Source organism: Calypte anna, chromosome 1, assembly GCF_003957555.1.
Source record: "Calypte anna isolate BGI_N300 chromosome 1, bCalAnn1_v1.p, whole genome shotgun sequence".
In the NCBI taxonomy this organism is placed as follows: Eukaryota; Metazoa; Chordata; class Aves; order Apodiformes; family Trochilidae; genus Calypte; species Calypte anna.
The window spans coordinates 83,069,542-83,088,839 of NC_044244.1; the positions used below are offsets into that span (position 1 = coordinate 83,069,542).

Consider the following 19,298-nt stretch of genomic DNA (forward strand, 5'->3'; position numbering starts at 1 on the left):
GACAGCTATGCTTTTCTGAGGTGGCAGGAAAGGATGGAGAGGAAGAACTGTTGACCTTGGAGACCCTTTCATGCTTATCTTTCTTGCCTTTTCTTGATCTGGGGTATATTTATGTCTGCCAGCTGGGACTCACCTGTGGCTGCATGGCTTACCTTGCAAAGCAAATTTACTTTGTAGGGTGCTTAAAAGAACCATATGTGCTGTTGTACTTGCACCAGATATAAAGCCACATCCTGTATCACATATGCAATTGCAGCCACAAATAGAATATAAGGATGTGTTTTCCCCTTGTTACTCAAGTTCTGATAAATCTAAATGTGAGACAGCATCTGGCTTCTTATCCTGATTCTTTTTGCAGCTCTGTTCAGTTAAAATGGTTTGAAAGAACACTCAAACTAGAGGGAAGATGACAGATCAAATGCATAGAGGAACAATGTACACTCTTCCTTCTTTTCTTATGAAAAAGATAGGTAAAGGTTCTGGAAAGCTTTGGAGACACAAGGCTTGTTAAGCCCACCACATGTTTTTCAGAGACAGACAGACACGAATTCAGGGAAATGGTGCTGCCAACATTAAAGTTGCTTCAAAAAGTTGCTTTAAAAACAACAGCTTCCCAAACATAAGCTCCTCTTCCTTTTAGTTATAAATCACTAATCACTGAGTGACAGCCTAGTGAGCTAACACCATACAGCAGTTGTTTTCCTTGTGACCTCCATTTTCAAAACCTCGGATGGTTAAGTTAAAATATATAAAAAACCAAATGCTGTACATTTGCTGAAGAAGCACACCCTTCAGAGACTCTTTGGCAAGGCATTTAGACCCTCACATAAACTTCAATTTACATACATCTTCAGTTGCTGTGTTTACTGAGCACCTGTGAAGGAGTGGTGATTGCAGAGGATGACTATTTCATATGCCACAATGTGTTGTTGGCATTGTATTATGAGTTATTAAAATGCATAAGTAATTGAGTATATGGGATATCTGAGGCTTAGGAGGACCCACTAAACATAATTACCTTCACTGAGATCAGAAGCAAGATGCCCAAGAAATGCTGCCCTCTCTTCTGTGTCCCGTGTACAAGATGAACAATTACCAAAAAGTTAAGCCTTGGAATAGAATCTCAGATAGGCTTGGAGTCAAAAATTAAATAAAGAAAAAGGACATTAAATCAATAGCTGAATTCAAAGCTTCCTGTAGATTCCAGACTTAGCACAGAAAGATCCAGGGAGAGTGGAGCCCAAACCTCTTTTTGCAAATAAGGAACAAACCTTACTGAAGGAAGTGAAAAACACCATAGCTGGTTTGCTTGTCTTGAACTTGCCTTTCAAGAAAAGTTCTAATTTATTTATTTTGCCAGAAAGAACTGTATTAAGCACTGATTAGGATTTCAGGACTAAAGTTTCATTGGTAGATTTTCTAGTACCTTGGGAGATAGTGTTAAACAACCCTTAAGAAGTAATTCTGTAATGATACTCCCTGCTTCTTGCAATATGTTATGTAGATTTGATAAAAAGCCTTTCCCACCAGCTTTTAAGATGTTGTTGCATTGCTTAGCGCTGGCATGAAATTAAATGGCAGCAGTTTGAGACTCACACTCCTTTGCTTGGTTTTGGGTTTCTTTTTTGTATTTTTGTGTTGCTCATGTTTACTGTTTCATTACAACAGCCTGTATACTATATAGAGTGCTTTAGTTGAGAAGAAATTGGTCGTTCATATTTGATTAGCATACTTGAGGCATGCCAGTCAAGTTGTACTGGCTGCAAAATACTGAGCAATGATTAATGAACCCTTTGTTAGAACATAGGTGAATCCTGTTTCATATTACATTCTGATGAGCAGGACAACTACCAACATTTTCAGAACATTTACCAGTGCTGTGAGCCTTATTATCTGGGTGCTGTGTGCTGTGCCCTATTAAAAAACTTAGTTTGCTGTTGGAAGATCACACACATTTAAATCAGAAACATTGCCAACCAGAAGTGTTGGCTACAGGCTCTTAGAAGATAGAATTTGTTCACTTCTAGAGCTTCATCTTGAAGGATACTGAGGACTTGAAGTGCTGGTTCTTACTGTTGAGAGCTGCTTCCCCTTGGGACTTCTGCAAACCAGCATAATGTGTTTCAAGCTGGACATCTAAAAATGACTGTATGACTCACTGGGTTAGTAAGCACTCTGGGGGCTCAGCCAGTCTTCCTGTTCTGCCTTTACACAGTGTGTAATATTATATGGGTCTGGATCTGAGTGTCTTACAAGCTATGCAATACTCTAGATATTAATAGCATTCATAACTAAGGGATATGGTTTGGCTGCTTCTGATCTCATGGAATTCATGTTTCAAATGCTGCAGAGCCTCAGTGTAGAAATCCATAGTCTCTAGACCTCAGTTTTCATTGTTTGAGTAGCAGGCCATCCACTGTGGTATTCTGTTCTATACACAGCAGCTCCTTGTGAAGTAAAACAATAACAGTGAGTTGGAAAAAAGATAATTGATGCAGGGCCTGATGTTTCATTTGCTCAGATGGCATTTACAACTCTGCAGTGTGAAATTGGAAATGATGCTTCATATAGCCATGTCCTATGCAAACACGCTGGAAGGCATAGTATTTTCCACACAGTTCTCTTAAAATGATCTTTCTCTTGGTCATTGAGATCATAAGCAAAGCATAAGGAAAGAGTAGGAGACGTGATGTTGCTCTAGCCATCTATTTGAAAATTACTCGAAGTCACAAGATTTGTTTAAAATACATATTAACTTGGGGTTCTTCTCTGTTTCCAGATTTGCCCAGGGGTTCAGACTTTTCAGCTTTAGATCTTTAACCAGGCTGATGAAAGACTACTTTTATCAAGGGAATTGAAGGTCATGTGTGGTCATGTGATTGCATGAGTTGGCCTTCAGTAGGAAACACCGGATATTATGTTATTTAGCAACATGGAGTAGCATTATTGTCCTTTTAAACTTCTTTTCAGCACCAGGAAAAGATACTGTTTCTAGTAGTTCTTCCTAAGACTATGAATAGACCTTCTTGTTGCCCCATTCTCAAGTAATGATAGTGAATCTGCTTTATACCCATAGAGAGATCACATTTTGCAGCATGTGGGGGGTTAAAACACTCCTTAGAGCAGCATGCTTCTGTGTGAATGAATGCTTCCTAAATGGAACATCCATATTTCTTTGGGGGGCTATGTGTGCAGGGCTTGCAAAATACCAGTCATGATTCAGGCACTCTCATGACACTGGAAGAATAAAAGTGAATGTTGCCAAGAACCATAAAGAACTACAGTATGTAACCATCCTCTTTTTAATATAATTCTGATGGGTCATCCTCTGTGATACACATGAATGACATTAAAAATTAGGTCTGAGTGAACTGATTGCAGAATCTCCTCAGTGGCCTCAGTGTAGCCCAAAAGCATTCCTAAACAGCAAAATGCAAAACCTCTGTCAGCCTTTTCTCTCCACTGGGCCTTGCAGAAGAAGCTAGCAGTTAGCATGTATGGACCTCACAGCAGGTCTACAACCTGTCATACCAGTGGCCACCTACTTGAAAGTGCTGGAGTTCTGATTTCAAGGTTGGGATTGAGGCATGTGAACCTTACTTATATAGGGGAGAACTATCCTGGCTTTATCTACATGTTATTTCCATTCCCAAGTGTGCTGGTTAAACCAAATCAGATGATGGTAACTGAATTAGACTGAATTAGACTTTTATTCAGCTGTGGTCTTGTCTATAAAACTTAAACTACTGAAGCCTTCACAAGTTACACTGCCTGATGGCTAACTTAACTTAAGATCCCCTTATATGGGGGAGGTCTTAGCCCCTTTTGGGTTTGGGTTTGTTGGGTTTTTTTGAAGGGTATGTTAAAGTTTAACTTGCTTGAATTCCTTATGGACAAAAGGAAAGAAATAGTAATTAGCAAAGCAGCTAGCATGAAAGGCTACAGTTTTGTGGATGGGGAGACTTGGAATTGGGGTGACATAACTTTCTCGACGTCACATCACAGCCCCCAGTAAAGCAAAGATTAGAATGCAAGATGATCTGGCCACTTTTCACAGTTCATTCATTCCTGAGTGTTTGTATGAGTCAGAAAAAAATGTGCGAGGGGAAGAAGAGGCTCTTCTATTTTTGAGTCCGTGCAACTATTTCACAACCAGTCTGTGGCTGTGTCTGCAAGTTTTCAGATACATATGGGATTCAGTCCACCCTTTTGGTAAGCAGAATTCAGGTCCAAGCCTGAGGATGTGTACAGTCCTAGACATGTGCTAATCTCAGACTGTTCACAGGTACATAGTTCTAGGTCACATAAGAAGTCTGAAGTGCTGAGCCCCCATAGCATAATCACCATGAAGATAAGCAACAGGTAGCCATATTCCAGAGAAACACAACAAAGGGTCTGGTGAAGAGTCTGAAACACAAGTCTTAAAAGGAGTGGCTGAGGGAACTGGGATTATTTAGTCTGAAGAAGAGGAGGTTGAAGGGAGACCTTATCACTCTCTACAGCTACTTGAAAGGAGGTTGAAGTGAGGTGGAGGTCAGTCTCTTTTTCCACATAACCTGTGAGGGAACAAGAGGAAATGGCCTCAAGTTGGACCAGGGGAAGTTTAGTTTGGATATTATGAAAAATTTCTTTATTGAAGAGTGGTCAAGCATTGGAACAGGCTGCCTGGGGAAGTGGTTGAATCAACGTCCCTGGAGGTGTTCAAAAATGTGTGGACATGGCACTTCAGGACATGGTTTAGTTGGCAGGGAGGTATTAGGTTGATGGTTGGAGCTGATATCTTATAGGTCTTTTCCAATGTTAATGACTGTATGATTCTAATGTCATTAGAAAAGAGCTTGTATCCCAGGTATATTTTTCTCAAGTGAGAAGTGTGTTGCTTGTGTGTGCAAATTGGACTGATAGTTCTGGCCCTAGTAATCTTTTGGATAATGTGTTTTTTATTTTTCTAGCTATTCAGGGAGCTAGCATTATTATCAGGGAAATTCTGGAGTATGTTTCTGTTTTCTTCTCTTAATTCAGTCTTATTCTTCTAGTACATCTGCAATTCATGTACGTTTTCCTCCTCTGACATCTTTTTCTCCCTTTCCTATATCTTTTGCTATTTCCATCTGGTTTGTCCAGTTCAATTCAGTCTTTTCTTTCTAGTCTCCTACCAGATCAGTTTTCTCACTAGTGTACATTAACCCTAGTATGTTGGTATATACTTCATATATATGATCATAGAATAATATATGACAATAGCTGAAACAATATGGTATGATAGAGAAACTATCTAGAACCATACCTTTATTTTTGTTGCATGTATGTTTCTTATAATACTGTGAGGTCTCAAGTAGTAAACTACTTTAACCCAGACATGTTGAACTCACCTAGTTGTTCTTCTAGCTCTGCCAGTATTCATTTATTGACCCAGATAGACTAGGAAGTGACTAGTTATGAAGGAAACATAGCTAAATGCTTTCACCAGCAGTCTGGTTGCCATAGTGCAGCAAGTGCATAACCCCAGTTAATGAAAACACACAAAAGCAGGCTTTCCCATGCAGTGTTAGGTTTTAAGTGTAACAGTTTTTTTTATCTTTGTTCATTCCACCTTGTCATAACCTTTCCAGATGATCACCACATGCACTCTAGTTTGAAAAGTCTTCTGAGTAGATTAAGAGAATTGTTTAATCTGTGTTTTCTATATCAGGATCCTATATCAGGATCCTTCTTGAATAATGTAGGATTGAAGAAACAAGAGGAATATAATCAAGAAAGTTGCATTAGTTTGACTCAATCAATTTATTTTAATCATGTGGGTACCTTTTGTGGGTTCTTTCCTAAGTCATAAACTGCTGAGGCTGATTCAGTCTTTGTTTTGAATTCAAATTGTCAGTCTACAAAGGCAGCTACTTTATCTAAATCAGTATAAGCAGGTCAGAGTCAAGTGAGTGGGAGACACAAATCTTGGACAGCTGTCCTTGCCCGTGGACCATGAGGGTCATTGTTGAGATTCTGAAGGTGAAGAAATGGATACCTGTCAAAAAATTGCATCCTTTCCCATTCATGCCATGATGGAAATGACATTGATCAAAATAGAAAGCATGGTGAGAAAAAATAATCTATTAGACCAATTATGCAAAGCATAATCTATTAGACTGATTATTTTTAGTCACTGGCTTTGGGAACAGCTTGCTGTCAAAAGGTATGTTTTCAGTTTTTGCAGGAGAAATTCTGTATTTTGTACTTTTTAAAAGACCTTAAATGTTACAGTTAGAGGAGGTATGTTTGAGACAGTGGTTCAGGAGCTGGGAATCTTCCTGACTTACTCAACGTCTACTGTAGAATGTGTAATGTTACCACAAGATATTTCATAATGGAAAAATATCTTTGGGGATATTGTGTGGGTAAAATGATTTATGGGCACTTACGTTTCATTGACTAGAAATGCTGTGCAGCTGGAAGGGATCTTATGGGCAATTCCTGTGAGTGCTAACCTTCATGGAACTTTGTAAGCAACAACAAGAAATACAGCAGTGAAATAATAAAGATTTATAAAAAAAAAAACAACCCAAACCACCAACTAAGATAGGTGTAACGCTAGAGAATCTTATATGTGATACTTAACCTTATTTCTCAAACTTGCATGTGATATTTATGTTTGAACACTAAAAGCTTTATTTTCATATTTTTATTTTCATTTCTGTGAGCACCTGAACTCAGAAAAGGGCATTTCCCTCCACAGTTTTAAAATAAAGCCTACAAAGCAGAGATGCTTATGAAATCAATTGGAAATTTTAGCTGATAAGAAAAACGAGTATAGCGGAGTAATATGCTGCTTTTTTCTTCCATCAAAAAATGTTTACAGAGGGTTGCAGATACACAAGTTTTCTATTCATTGACTCACAGAAGTGCTAGTCTGTACAAGCCTTGCTGATTGCAAATTTTCAAATACTGTTTCAGGAAAAATCACCTTCCAGGTAAAATGGACTAAATAAATTGCCAGTTCTTGAAGCATTAATTAATCAAAAACTGGGAGAACTCTAAATGCCTTTTTTGTGAGGAAATCTTGTCTTCTTCACCCAGAGTAAGCTGTGGAGGCAGTACCTATCTTACCTCAAGACCACTATAGCTATGTCTACATTAGTGAGCAGCACAACACAATAGGAATTGATTTGTGGAGCCAAACAGGACTGAACCGAAAAAAAGCCCAGTGCTTTTGTAAGGTGGTTAATTTGAGCTGGTTTTATTCAGGTCCCATGGACAGAGTGCTCTTTAGCAGTTGTATCACCGAAGGTTAGCTTGTCAAGGACATCTTCCAGTTTTTGTCCAAAAGAAATCCAGTTCATGTTGTCTGAGACAGTTCTGTGTCATGAACCCAAGTGCTGAATGTGGAAGCTTCTGGCTGAAAAGCACCTTCCTGATTTTAACACAAATGCAAATGTAGGCACCTTCCCTCAACTGCTGGCTACACTGAAGTAAAATAGTAATGCAATATTGATGCTTTCATTGTATTACAAGGCACATTCATCAAGGTCATCGTGGAAGCGTTGGGTGAAATTGCTGACTCTGACTAATGTCAAGGGCTTAGTTGTAATCTATATTCCTATCTTTCAACCTATATGAAATATTTTTAAAGATATGTTAGAAGTTTTATACTTTGTACCTTTTTCTCTTCTCAGTTTGTACTTTGTCAGGCCTAACACTTAGTCCACTTGTAATTTCAAGGGGCTACAGGTTCTATACCATACAGCAAAAGCATTTTCATATTTCTTCAAGATATTTTTCTCTTTTTTATTGCACATTTGACTTTCAGAGACTGTTACATGCATAAAAGTGTCAGGCATTGTTCCTGACTGTGATGACAGGTTAGATCATTACCAAGGATTCTTGTAAGTCAAAAAAGGTCTTGTAGTTATTTATGAATAGCTGCATACCCAGTTCAAAATACACTGTTGAGAATATTAGAAGAAAACATTTGTCAACTGAAACTGAAGGAACACCTTTTACCTGTGGTGTATTTTCATTTTTATGTGTCTGTAAACTAACTGGAAAACTAGTCCTTTTAATAAATTCTGTGCAAGGGGTCTTTTATGAACACTAATCATTAGTATGGACACTGTTTTGGTTGTCCTGCTACAGCAATGGTACTTCTTGATGAAGGCATAAATACCATATTTTAGGACATTATTTAGCTATATATAGCACAGTTGGAGTGCATAAAGTGCTGGCAGTTGTTCCAGGAACAGGGAGGTCATCTACATGAAGAACTTCTCTAGCTAGTTCTAAAAGTGATTCAGTTACACTGGTTTGAAAATAACCAGAGCTGGAGCCACAATTGCTGCAAATGTTATGCTGTAGGTCTGCTTGCTGACAGTCATTACAGCAGGTGTATCCATCACCCCAGTAATGCTTTCCCTTTTTTAGCACATGTAGAGACAAAGCATAAATATGTCGTGGATTCATTACTACATAAGCAGGAATAGCAGTGTTAAAGTAAAATAGATATTAAAAAATGTAACTGATAACAGTAGAAGAGTTTTTTGAAAGTTTTTGTTCAAATGTGTTCCAAGATGGGAGCCAGAAGACTTTGGACAAACTGATTCACCAGGATAAGAATGGAGAGCAATGGGTAGAGCACCATACAGGGATGGCTTTTCAAGAGGGTTTTTAGGGACAGCAGATTCTGGGATCAGGGGAATCTTTTTCCAAGTGTCTGAAGAACTGGGCAGAAATCAGGGACATGGGTGGTGAAAGGAGGACTGAAGAGGGAGAGAAGCCTTTTGTACATGTGTTATTTTTTCATAGGAAGGAAAAAAAAATGAGGATACTGACAAGGAAGATGCCTGAGAAATAAAACTGAAGTATGGAAATGGACATGCTTTAGAGCAGACCAGGAAGGAGGGAGCTTGATGAGAGAGAATGTAAAAGAGAACAGAAGTACAGAAAGGGCATCCACGTGGGAAACAGTCACTCAAGATAAGAGGTAGGTTGCAGAAGATAAGAGGTAGGTTGCAGCTCACATATGAGTAAATACAGACATCACAAACTGGAACAAATTGGTGCCATAGTGAATATAGTTCTTCATTTGTGGAAATGCTGGCCTAGAATAGCTTTAATAGACTTCTCTGTTGATTTTCTCTTCAACTGCTAAGAAATTCAAGGAATACCAATTGTACCTTAATCAAGAGATTTGATTTAAAACCCAAAATGGCCATAATGAGAGGAGGAGAGGGAATAGTGGGTGTGTGCATGTAGTTCTTAAAATGTGTATAGTTGAGTGTGTCCTGTGATCATGTCTTGTAGTTTTATTAGAGGCAGACAAAGTATGACCCAGTAGATATAACAGATCAAGAAGAGCTTAAGGCTTTTCTGGGTAGCTGTAACTTTTTTAAAGGTGGCCAGATCCTGTGTAGAAAACTTCAGAGGTTCTGGTCCATGGGCAGGAGAGTGTTACTACCCAGGACTGTTGGCTTGAGTTTCAGATTTAACATCAGTTTTGCCTCAGTCAATTCCTTCAACTTTAGCCATTCAGTAGTGTTTATCAGTTATCTACTGTGGAGGTTACTGGGATGCTCAAATTCAAACAGAAATGGTTGGGTTGTAAAGCTGTGCTGCGTAGCCAGTGCACCAATGCTAACTTTTTATTTTTTTATTTTTAAAAATTATTATTAATCAGTTAATTTCAGTTGCCCCTTTCCTGAGGGGGGTGAGGAGGACTTGATAAGGAGTACATTAGAAGTGTTCAAAACTGTATTCAGAACGCCCTGGACTCTTGCCATTGGTATTAGAAGCCAGCTGGGTCAAATGGCACAGAGTGGACTGCACTTGCTTCCTGAGGGCGTTTTCATTTGCAGGAATCATTAGTGCAACTTTACACTAGTTGAGTAATTCAAACAATGAAAACCTAACTCTTTTCTGTAGCTACTTACTTACTGTAACAATGTATTCCAGTTATTTCCTTCACAGGGAGTGGACAGGACTCTGAGTATGACAAACACTTGTTAGGTCACCTGAGTAATACATTTCTACAATTGTTGGCAGTTCTTGAAAATCTGAGTCACGTCCTTTCCTAGTTCAGAGGTTAACTGGTGAGCTCATTCTCACTACCTGTCACCTCTCCACCCCAACACATACCCCTGCCTTCTTGCACACCACAAGATGTTTCCCATGTTAATCCAAGTGGTCTATCCCTGCAACTGTTACAATAATAGAAACAGTTAAGGTCCATTTCTGAACAAAACTCTAAATATTGAGCTGGCTTCCCTTGTTTGTTGAAGGTTTTGTTGCTTGTTTTTATTTGTTTGTTAGTTATTATATTCATATGAGGCAACTAAACCAGGTTTTGAACCAAGATGCTGCAAATCCATCTGTAATTTTGTAAATGTAACATTACAGCAGTAATTGCAAATGAAGAAATTTGCAGTATCCAGATTTGTTTGTAGGCAACTGGACAAGTAGATTAACTTATCAAATGTATTTCATTAGTTTACAAATGTGTGATTATTTGTAATAATGAGGTATGAGTCTCTTGCTTTTTACAAAATAAATTATTGGCAGATTTGATAATAATGATTGACCAAAAGGTGTTTGTGGTTCTTGGTTGTATTTTTTTTTAACACTTGTATATCATGGATAAATCACAGTCCATTAGCCCAAATATTAGTAAATGTGAGGCCTGACCACCACGCATAAGTGGAACCTACAAAGAAACTTGTAACAATTTTGCCAAAAAAGGTAGTTTGTTTAGTTAAGAGTAAAAACTAATAGCAATCAGAGTTGCTTTATCAGCTAGGGAGAGGGAGGGAAGAGGCGAATGGTTCACAGCCTGGATACCAGTAATTGTTTAGTTCTCTTTTTTACATTAGCAACCTTTTCAACAGGCACAGCTATCACATATTCCAATCAAATGTGTGATTACTTGCTCCAAAGTGGAGAATGCTGTGTGTTTTTTTGTTTTGTTTTTTTTTTTTAAATTAAAAAAAGAGGCTTGTTTAAAGTTAATAGTATAGAATTTAAACATATGTGTGGGAGTGTAAATGTTTCAGATCATAGACAAACATCAAGATGGTCAGGTCTGCCTCTGAGGGTGGTGGATACAGTTCACCTTAAACATGCTGGTAGATAAAATCTGATTCAGACTCTCTGTTGAATTCTGGTTTATGGTATCTGAGTTTAAGAAATTATTTCCTAGTCAAAGGTACATGGGTCTTTTCTCCTATTGTTTAGGAAAATCTGGTTTTGTTCAGTTTAATCAGCTGAGCAGCCAAATATTGCATCTTCAACATTTTCAATAAAACTGATCTGTAAAGGTTGTGAAGTGAAACCAGCTATAACAGTGGTCATACTAGATATACTTCTGCAAATCTCCACACATTGTTCTTTTTCACTGTAGCTTTAATATTGTTTTTTCCTTTAAGGCACTTCTGTTCTCATGGCAAAGGTTAGATCCATTTTTGGAAATGGGTATTATTTTAATCTCTCAGATGCTTTTCCTCTTCAACTGAGGCACTGCAGACAATTATTAACTACCTTGTTTTGGACTTGCACTCGCCCATCTGTCTTTCCAAAGACACAACTTCTGACACTTCCCAAACCAGATGCAGGAAGAGGGAACAATAGATGTGCATCTCAGATGACTTTGAAAACGAGCAGTTCTGTTTTCATTCCAAAATGCAATGAAAGATAATTGCTAAGATCTCCACAGATCAGCAATCTGAAAAATGTTGGTTTGCTGATTTCAACAAATTAGTACTGAGGAAGATTAAGAAAGTTCAGGCTTCCAATTACAAAAGCTCCTGGGCTTGCCACAGAAGCTGGCACTTGTTTGTTCCCTTTCAGATCATGTAATGGGATGGCAGGAGAGGGAGAGGAGCATTTACAGTTCTCTGATTTCTAAACTATTCAGGCAAGGAGCAAGAAAATCCTGGACATTCTTTTCTGAGAAGGCTGCCAGGATGAATATGGCTACTGATATTCCTGACTTAAGAAGAAAAGAAAAAAAATCTGCTTAGGCTTGTGTCCCAAAGTTGTCCCCAAGGCCAAGACACCAGAAGCGCAGTCTGTCTGCTGAACTTATAAGGAGCATAATGAGTAAACCACAAAAGTTCAAGCAGGATCCCAAGGGAAAAGTCCCTTGCCTTTGATTTAAAATGTATTCCTTAAAAGCTGACTAATGACAGTAATTGTAGACGAGGAAAAGCAAGCAGTCTGCATCACCATGGTTGAACATAACCAGGGAATGTCGCCAGCAGTGACCCTGCTGCAGAGTCAGATGCAGCCAATACAAATCTCACAGAATTTCTGCCTCTTGGTGTTACATGGTAACATCAGATCTGTACTGGTTGAAAACAAATCTGATTCCCTTCCTCAGTTTTACAGCTACAGCTTGCCCTGATCTTCTTATTCCTAGGCTTTGAAAGCTGTGAGTTGTCTGACAGTTGTCCACGGGACCTATAGATTCCAGCAATTGAAGACAGATCTGAAACATGATGTGTGCAAACTGAACTCTGCAGTGTTGACTCAAGCTTTTTTTTTTCCCCCAGACACTTTGGACTAAGGTAGAAGTTGAAAAAAAAAAAAAAATATTTAGCAAAGTATTCTAAAAGTGTCAACTAAGCTCTGGTGACGTGTAACAGTTAAGTTGATAGGAAGGTTTTCGTAACCACCCACTCAGCAGGCATTTTAGATGGAAGCAAACCTATTCAGATGGAAGCAAAGCTATCCAGAAAGCAGGCTATGTTACCTGCCTCACATACTGGAACACTCTCTGTGTCTCTTCACAAGCAGCCACAGCAGTGGATGAATCCCTTTTGGAAGAACAGTCTTGGGTTAGAGTAGAAAATTGGAAACCCTGGAAAGAATAAAGGTAAAGAAGCTCCATCTGGAAAAGATACCCTTACAAGTCCTTTTCTCTCTGAAAATACTTCTTTAGTCCTTGGTGTAACTTCTGCAATGACCACCTCTTCTTCTGTTAAGAGATGAAGGGCATGTAACTACTTCAACTCTTAGCTTCCCATGGTATTTGCCCTTCCTGGAAAGGTCACAGGATCCTTCTTTCTAATATTGAGGACTTTTTGATTTGCAGTATCGGTGTTTCAGATTTTGCTCTCCAATTTCTCTATGATTGTTTCTCTGTTGTTTCTCTATTGTAGCTTGCTGTCGATGAATGCCTGTCAGCAACAGCAGCACAGTAACACTGTGGTAATTAATTCTACATGGTCACGATGCTGTGACATCAGAGGAATTACAAGAACATACTCACCTGCAGGATGTGGCCTCCACTGCTGATTCTAGACTAATCCTTCTGTCACCTTAAAGGTAGCTGTTCATCTTTATAAAACATACTGTGGTTTCTCAGTTCAGTTCTAACTATATGTTTAACCAAAACTTACAGGCAACTGTCCATTAATCTAGTCTTTGTTTGCTGTGGGGATATACAAAGCAACTTCCTAGCAGCTCCTGCCAAACACTGTACTTGGAAATCTTTAACAGAGCTATTTATTTAAGTAAGAATTACTTTGAAAAGCATGTTACAATTGTACATTAGAGCTGATTGGAGTAGAGACTTCTGACCATCCCAGTTACTGTGTTACTCAATAGCTCATGGGATAGCTAGCTGAACTGACACAGTGAGTCTGTTTTCCCCAGGTAGTTTAATTCTGTAATTAACCTTTCCTTCTTATGTACATGCAGGGCAAAAATCAGCTCTGCTTCAGTTATATTCACAGGAAAACAAAGACACCTTTTTGAAAACTGAGCTTCCCAATTGCTAAATAGGAAAAGAAAAGAAAAAAAAAAAGGAAGAGAGTCCCTAGGGAGAGAGGAGAAACAAATTGTTCGTTAAGTAGGCAATGAGACAGATTATCCTTTTAGCTGTATTGATTCCAATAAAAGTTATTTCAGTGACACAAAGTCTAGATTTATGCAAGAAGGGCAATATCTAGTTCACTGTTTGTGTTGCAGTAACAGCTGGGCTTCACTTGTGCTTGCTGGAGATAACAGACACTTCCACACTGTCATACCAAGTTCAAGGTCCAGCCCCAAAGCACATGTAAAGATGAAAGCATCAGCTGTGCCAGGGAGAGAACAACATGACTGAAAGTTACTTAATTCTTGTCTCACTTCTGCAAGAGGAGTTGCAAGTTTGCAGCCCCCTCTCAGCCAAGTGACTGCAAACACTGACCAGTTACAAAAACCTCTCATGTTTTGTGTGTTTAAATGATGCCTATGTTGTGAGAAACATCTCCCACTGCATTTTCACTGGCCTGTCCACTGGCATCTTGAGGTCACTAAATGTATCTGTTTTCTAAATTTTGCTTCCAGCAACAGAAAACCAACTAGCAAATCTATTTCTGCAACCAGGCTGTGGAACCTCAGTGGGATTATTGTTCTAGAGTCATAACATGTGCTGGTGATGCTCCTAAAATAGGTGCTGGAGATGTATCCTGACCCTGTGCTCCCTACAGAGCTGGCTGCAGGGGAGGAGAGCTGCCCGCTGCACCTCTCTGTTAGTTGAAGGAGATGATTGTTGACATAACAGTGGTCCTACTTCTAAGAGTGTTGTTGTGATTTCCAAACTGGTAACTCCATGGGGATTGAAATCCAGCTCCTAGTGTTCTGGGTTCACTTCTACTGCCGGAGGAGCCCATGTTTAGTTAAGGATCAAGGTTAAATACAGGTGCAGCGGTGTATAGTTGGTACAGTGTTGTTCAAGCCTGTGCCAAGGTCAGTGCAGGGGGAAGGGACTGATGGTCTGAGCTGTCTAAAAGCTGCTGCCAGTGCTTTTAGCCTTTAATCACTGGGAGCTGACTGAACAGGTAAGACTCCTGCTAAGCTGCAGGCTGGTTTGAATTATTTGTACAATACAGTTCGGCCATGCACCACTGAGACTCTGTGTTAAGGATATCACCTCTTATTACTAAACTGTTGTAAAAAAAAATAAATTGTTTACATTAATTTAATGTGGATCACCATTATTTTTCTGCTTATAATACAGATCCAGAGCATGGCCAAAAATACCATGGAGGCAAAGAGGTGTCCCAAGTTCCATCTGCTGGGAGTACAGGTACCTGTTTCACTTATTTAAGCTAATTAACAGGGCTTCTTGCTCTCCACTGCCCTTCTGCTTGCAAAGGGAAGGGGAGGTCACCCAAATCTTACTTGTCCATATAAATTCCTATAATTTCTCTCTGTAATTTCTCTCTATAATTTCTCTCTGTAATTAATTTCTCTCTGTAATTTCCCAGTGTGTTAGCAAGTGCTCACCAGGGCAAAAAAGACCACTGGTGTCATCAGATTTAGTCCTCCCACTACTACACATAACAGGCATGTGGGCATTTAAGTACTCAGAAAGGCAGCTGTGTTGATTTTTATAGATGTAAGAAAGCAAATTAGCCACAGACTTTTATTTCTGCCTAGTAAGCTTTATCCTACAAAGTGGGAAAATGCTAGAGGTGGTAGGCCTATGCCCTTTTAGGAGAGGGAGTTGCCAAAAAAAGTAGATACAAGTAAGTTCCTAAGAAAGAGAGAATGTTTTCTGTAGCAAGACCAAAGGGAATGGTTTACAGACCTAAGAGTGGTGTTAATGGAGTGGAGTTCTTTATGGGGGTGGATGAGAAGAACAAGAAATTTTTTTACCAGAACAGCTATAGTACTCAGGGACTTGGAAGGTCTGAGGCATGGCAATGTCACTGTGCATGGTGAATTTCTTGTTAAAAAATATCCATAAAACATTTGCTTTATACACCACTGACTTATGTTTTGCCATGAGGTCCTTTCTGATGCTTTACAACAGACGTGAGGCTTGTGGAAAAAAGGCTAAGAAGCCAATGGATAATGTGCCACAGACAGGTAGCAAGCAGAGCAAGGGCACCGATAAGTCTTCAGGTTTCTGCTAAAGCAAGGAATTCATCAAATTCACAGCTCATTTGTGCACCTCTGTTCTTATGCCAGCAGTGCTTAGCTGCTCTCACAAGACTGGCTGTCCCTTCTCTGTGTAGCCTTTCTCTGCATCTTCCCCAGAACTGTAATAGACCAAATTGCATACTGTATTCTGGGGAAACAACAGAGTTTTGTACAACTATGTCAGTGCTTTCCTATCTCTGGCAGAGAAATAGCGTCTTACCTATGGTATGTTCTTCTTTTCTGTGAATTGCTGAAGATTTATTTATTGTTTATTTCAATTGTCTTTTGTGTGCCCCTGCCCATTTAACTTTTGACAAATCTGGCCTTAATCTCAGGCATCTTTATCTTTACATCACAGCTCTTTGTTGACCAGGATTGTTTGCTGTTTGTGATTCCTAAGAACCTCCCTATAGTGTTTTGAGTTTTTCCCCCTACTTATTCAGGCCTAGTGTGCTTTGCAAGATTGTTTAATTTTGCTTAGAATATATATATGGGATAATATGTTAATACCTTTGATCTAGATACATTCAACCTCTTTCCACATTCAAGTCTTTCAGCTTTTCAGTCTAGGTAAATTCACTAATGAGTTTCCTTAATTTGACAGAAATTGAAAAATTTACTTGCCAACCTGCTTCTGTTTGTTATTCTAAGCTGTACTGAGTACTGCTGGTTTGTATCTATGACCAGTTTTTTTTAATGTCTTTTCTACTTTCTAATTTGGGGTTGTCTCTTTTTGTCTCAGTGACTACCGAGAAATCTGGCAGCTATTATGCACATGGTTAGCTGGGCCCAAGTTTATTATTAAAAGTATTTGTTTCCCAAACAGTATCTGGGAAGTTAAAGTTGACTATGGCACAGTTCCCAGTAGTGTTTGTGTAATAACATTTCAGTGACAGACCTCTTCTTGCACTATTATATTTTAGCTGCAGACAAGAAAGGCCAGGTTTCAGTGAGGTGTCCAAATCAAAACCAGCCATTTCCCAAAAAACAAAGGCTGTGAGCAGGTGGTCTGAGCTGCTGGAAGTGGAGCTTCCTGTTCATGTACAATGGGGATTTTATTTCTGAATTAAATGATGATGAGTTAAATGATGTGGCTTATTTTTTAATAAATTGTAAATATCATTTGGTGCTTTCCACTTGTCTGGATGAAATGGGTAAACACTGACAGAGGCAGTATTGTACTTAGATTACAAATATCTTGGATAGTGGCCTATTGAGCATATTCACATGGGTAAGGTCTGGCTTCCATTTGCAAGAAGAGCAGCCCAATAAAAAAAGTGCGCTCCATGATCTAATTCTCTCTCAAGTTCTCACCCTCTTCCTTGGAGTCTCCTCATAGCTTGTTGTATCACTTTTATAGCCCTGCTTTGCTACAACGTATTTTCAATCACAGACCTAATCTGGAGAGTACCTGGAAGAAGAAAGATGAACTTGTTCCCATATTTTTGGCTGCTGCAAGCCAGTAAAAGTGTCCAGACAAGTTAATGCTGGACAAAGAAGTGGGCTATGTATGAGAGTGGGTTATGGTTATGTATGAGAGCCTTAGAAGCTGTAATAATGTATTTGCTCTGCAGGTGAAGCCAGCAAGAAACAGGACAGAAACTTGGGGATCTGGAGCCAGAATGGGGAGCCAGAGGGAAAATCAGGGAGGTCCTCTTTTTATAAAATGCACAGAGAAAACAACCTGAGCATTAAGCTGTGTTTAAAATAGCAAAGACAGCTCACATGCTGGCCTCTGCTCAGAAAGGAAACAGGGAGCAGTCCTGGCATGGCACTGTAGGAATGAGTGAGCTATCATAAAAAGACAAGTGTTTCATCTTCCAAAAGCAGCTTATGTCAGTCAGCTGAGCACGCAAGGCCACGTGGGCAGGGACCCAGAGCCACGGGCTCAAGGGCTTGTCCTGATCGAGTTCAGAACCTGTCTGCAATTGGCAGCAGGGCTGTGACCCAGCAACAGGCTGCAAATGAGGCTCTATCACTGCCCTGAGCCCCCTCAGGTGGTGACTCCCTCCTGTGCACCACCACCTCTTCTTTCCTTCTCTCACTCTTCCGCTCGGGTTGGATGCCACAGCCAGGGTCCTAGCTGATCCACAGTCCACTCTGTGCCCATGAGCTACAGTGTGGGAAAAATACTGCCCTGTCCCCACCAGATGGATGGGAGAGATGGATCTTGAGAGGTTTGTCTCCTGCGGGAGGCGGAAGCATCAGCCCTTGCCCTCTTTCCCTGAGAGAAGGGCTCCTTATAGTGCTGTGAAGCTTCAGTCTGGGTTGCCCTTGGGTGCATGTGGAGGTGGAGTTATGACAGTATAGTGGCACAAAGTAGGATGGAGAGGACGAGTGGAAACTTAGTTCCATGTGGTGGTACAGTTTAACACAAACAAAAGATGAAGTGGAGAGTAGGAAATCTGTGGTTTAATGTTGTTCTTGAGCTGGTGAACACCACTAGGTGGTTCAGGATGTATTATTCCATATTTTTGCAAACTCTTTCCTCTTCTTCCTGTTTTTTCTGCTAACAATGCTCTTCAAGTGGGTGTGTTTTGACTCATTTCTTCCCCTGCACTTGCCTAGTGAGCACAAGGATATTTAGTGTCTATTGGATAATGTATTTCTTTATGGGTTTATAGATGCTCCTATGCATAAATACATTTTTCAAGGGCTTAATTTTCATAAGCAAATGACACTTCCTGATGTGCTCACCACTTCAGATGGCATTGGATTGGCTGGCAGGGAGGCTGTCTCAGCCTTCCTGGGTTATCTCCATGATATTTCTTGCCATCTTATGCGTTTTTGCTTGTATTCTCTGTCTCAGACTGTAAGAGCAGGGCACAGCCCTGGAAAAAGCCGTCCCTAGGGACCACGAGACACAGTCACAGCCTAATGTGTAGCTCTTTGGTTGACCAGGTCTTGAGAAAGTAACCTCAGACTAGGTGGGGATTGCATCTGTGAACTTCTGAGAAATACTGTGGGTTCTGATGAGATGTCCTAGAGCAACTAACCAGATTCTTTAAGGCTCCTGGGACAGGCTTTACCCAGACAGAGTCTCTAGAAGACATGTTATGCAGCAACAAATCGGTGACTAAAACTATGAGAACTGGTGCTTGCTACAGCTTGAGCAATTAGTGCAGTGGAGAGCTATTCCCTAGCATTTGTGGAAAGGAGATTGAGAGTAACTTCGTGGAAGAATTGTGCTGATACAATTTTTGAAGCTCAGTGGCAGAGACTTGGGCATGTATGGGACTTGGTGGTGTTCTCATGGTGTGACACAAAGAAGATTAGGATCAGATTGTGATAGTAGGTGATAAAGCTAGAATGTGACCAGAGAAGGAAAGTTGTGACAGTCTGTACTTTATTAAATACATTAATTTCCTAAAGTAATTAATAAAGGGGGACAGCTCTGTTGCATCCTAGTT

At 39.8% G+C, this 19,298-nt stretch overlaps 1 protein-coding gene across 1 annotated transcript in view; it reads left to right on the forward strand.

Annotated features, from left to right (window-relative positions):
• The first annotated feature begins 14,976 nt into the window (after positions 1–14,976).
• The window catches only part of ST3GAL6 (ST3 beta-galactoside alpha-2,3-sialyltransferase 6), a 53,199-nt gene continuing 48,877 nt past the window's right edge, over positions 14,977–19,298 (forward strand). The window contains exon 1 of the mRNA XM_008502627.2: positions 14,977–15,049. The gene's annotated coding sequence lies outside the window, so the exon portion shown is untranslated. The remainder of the gene's footprint in view (positions 15,050–19,298) is intronic.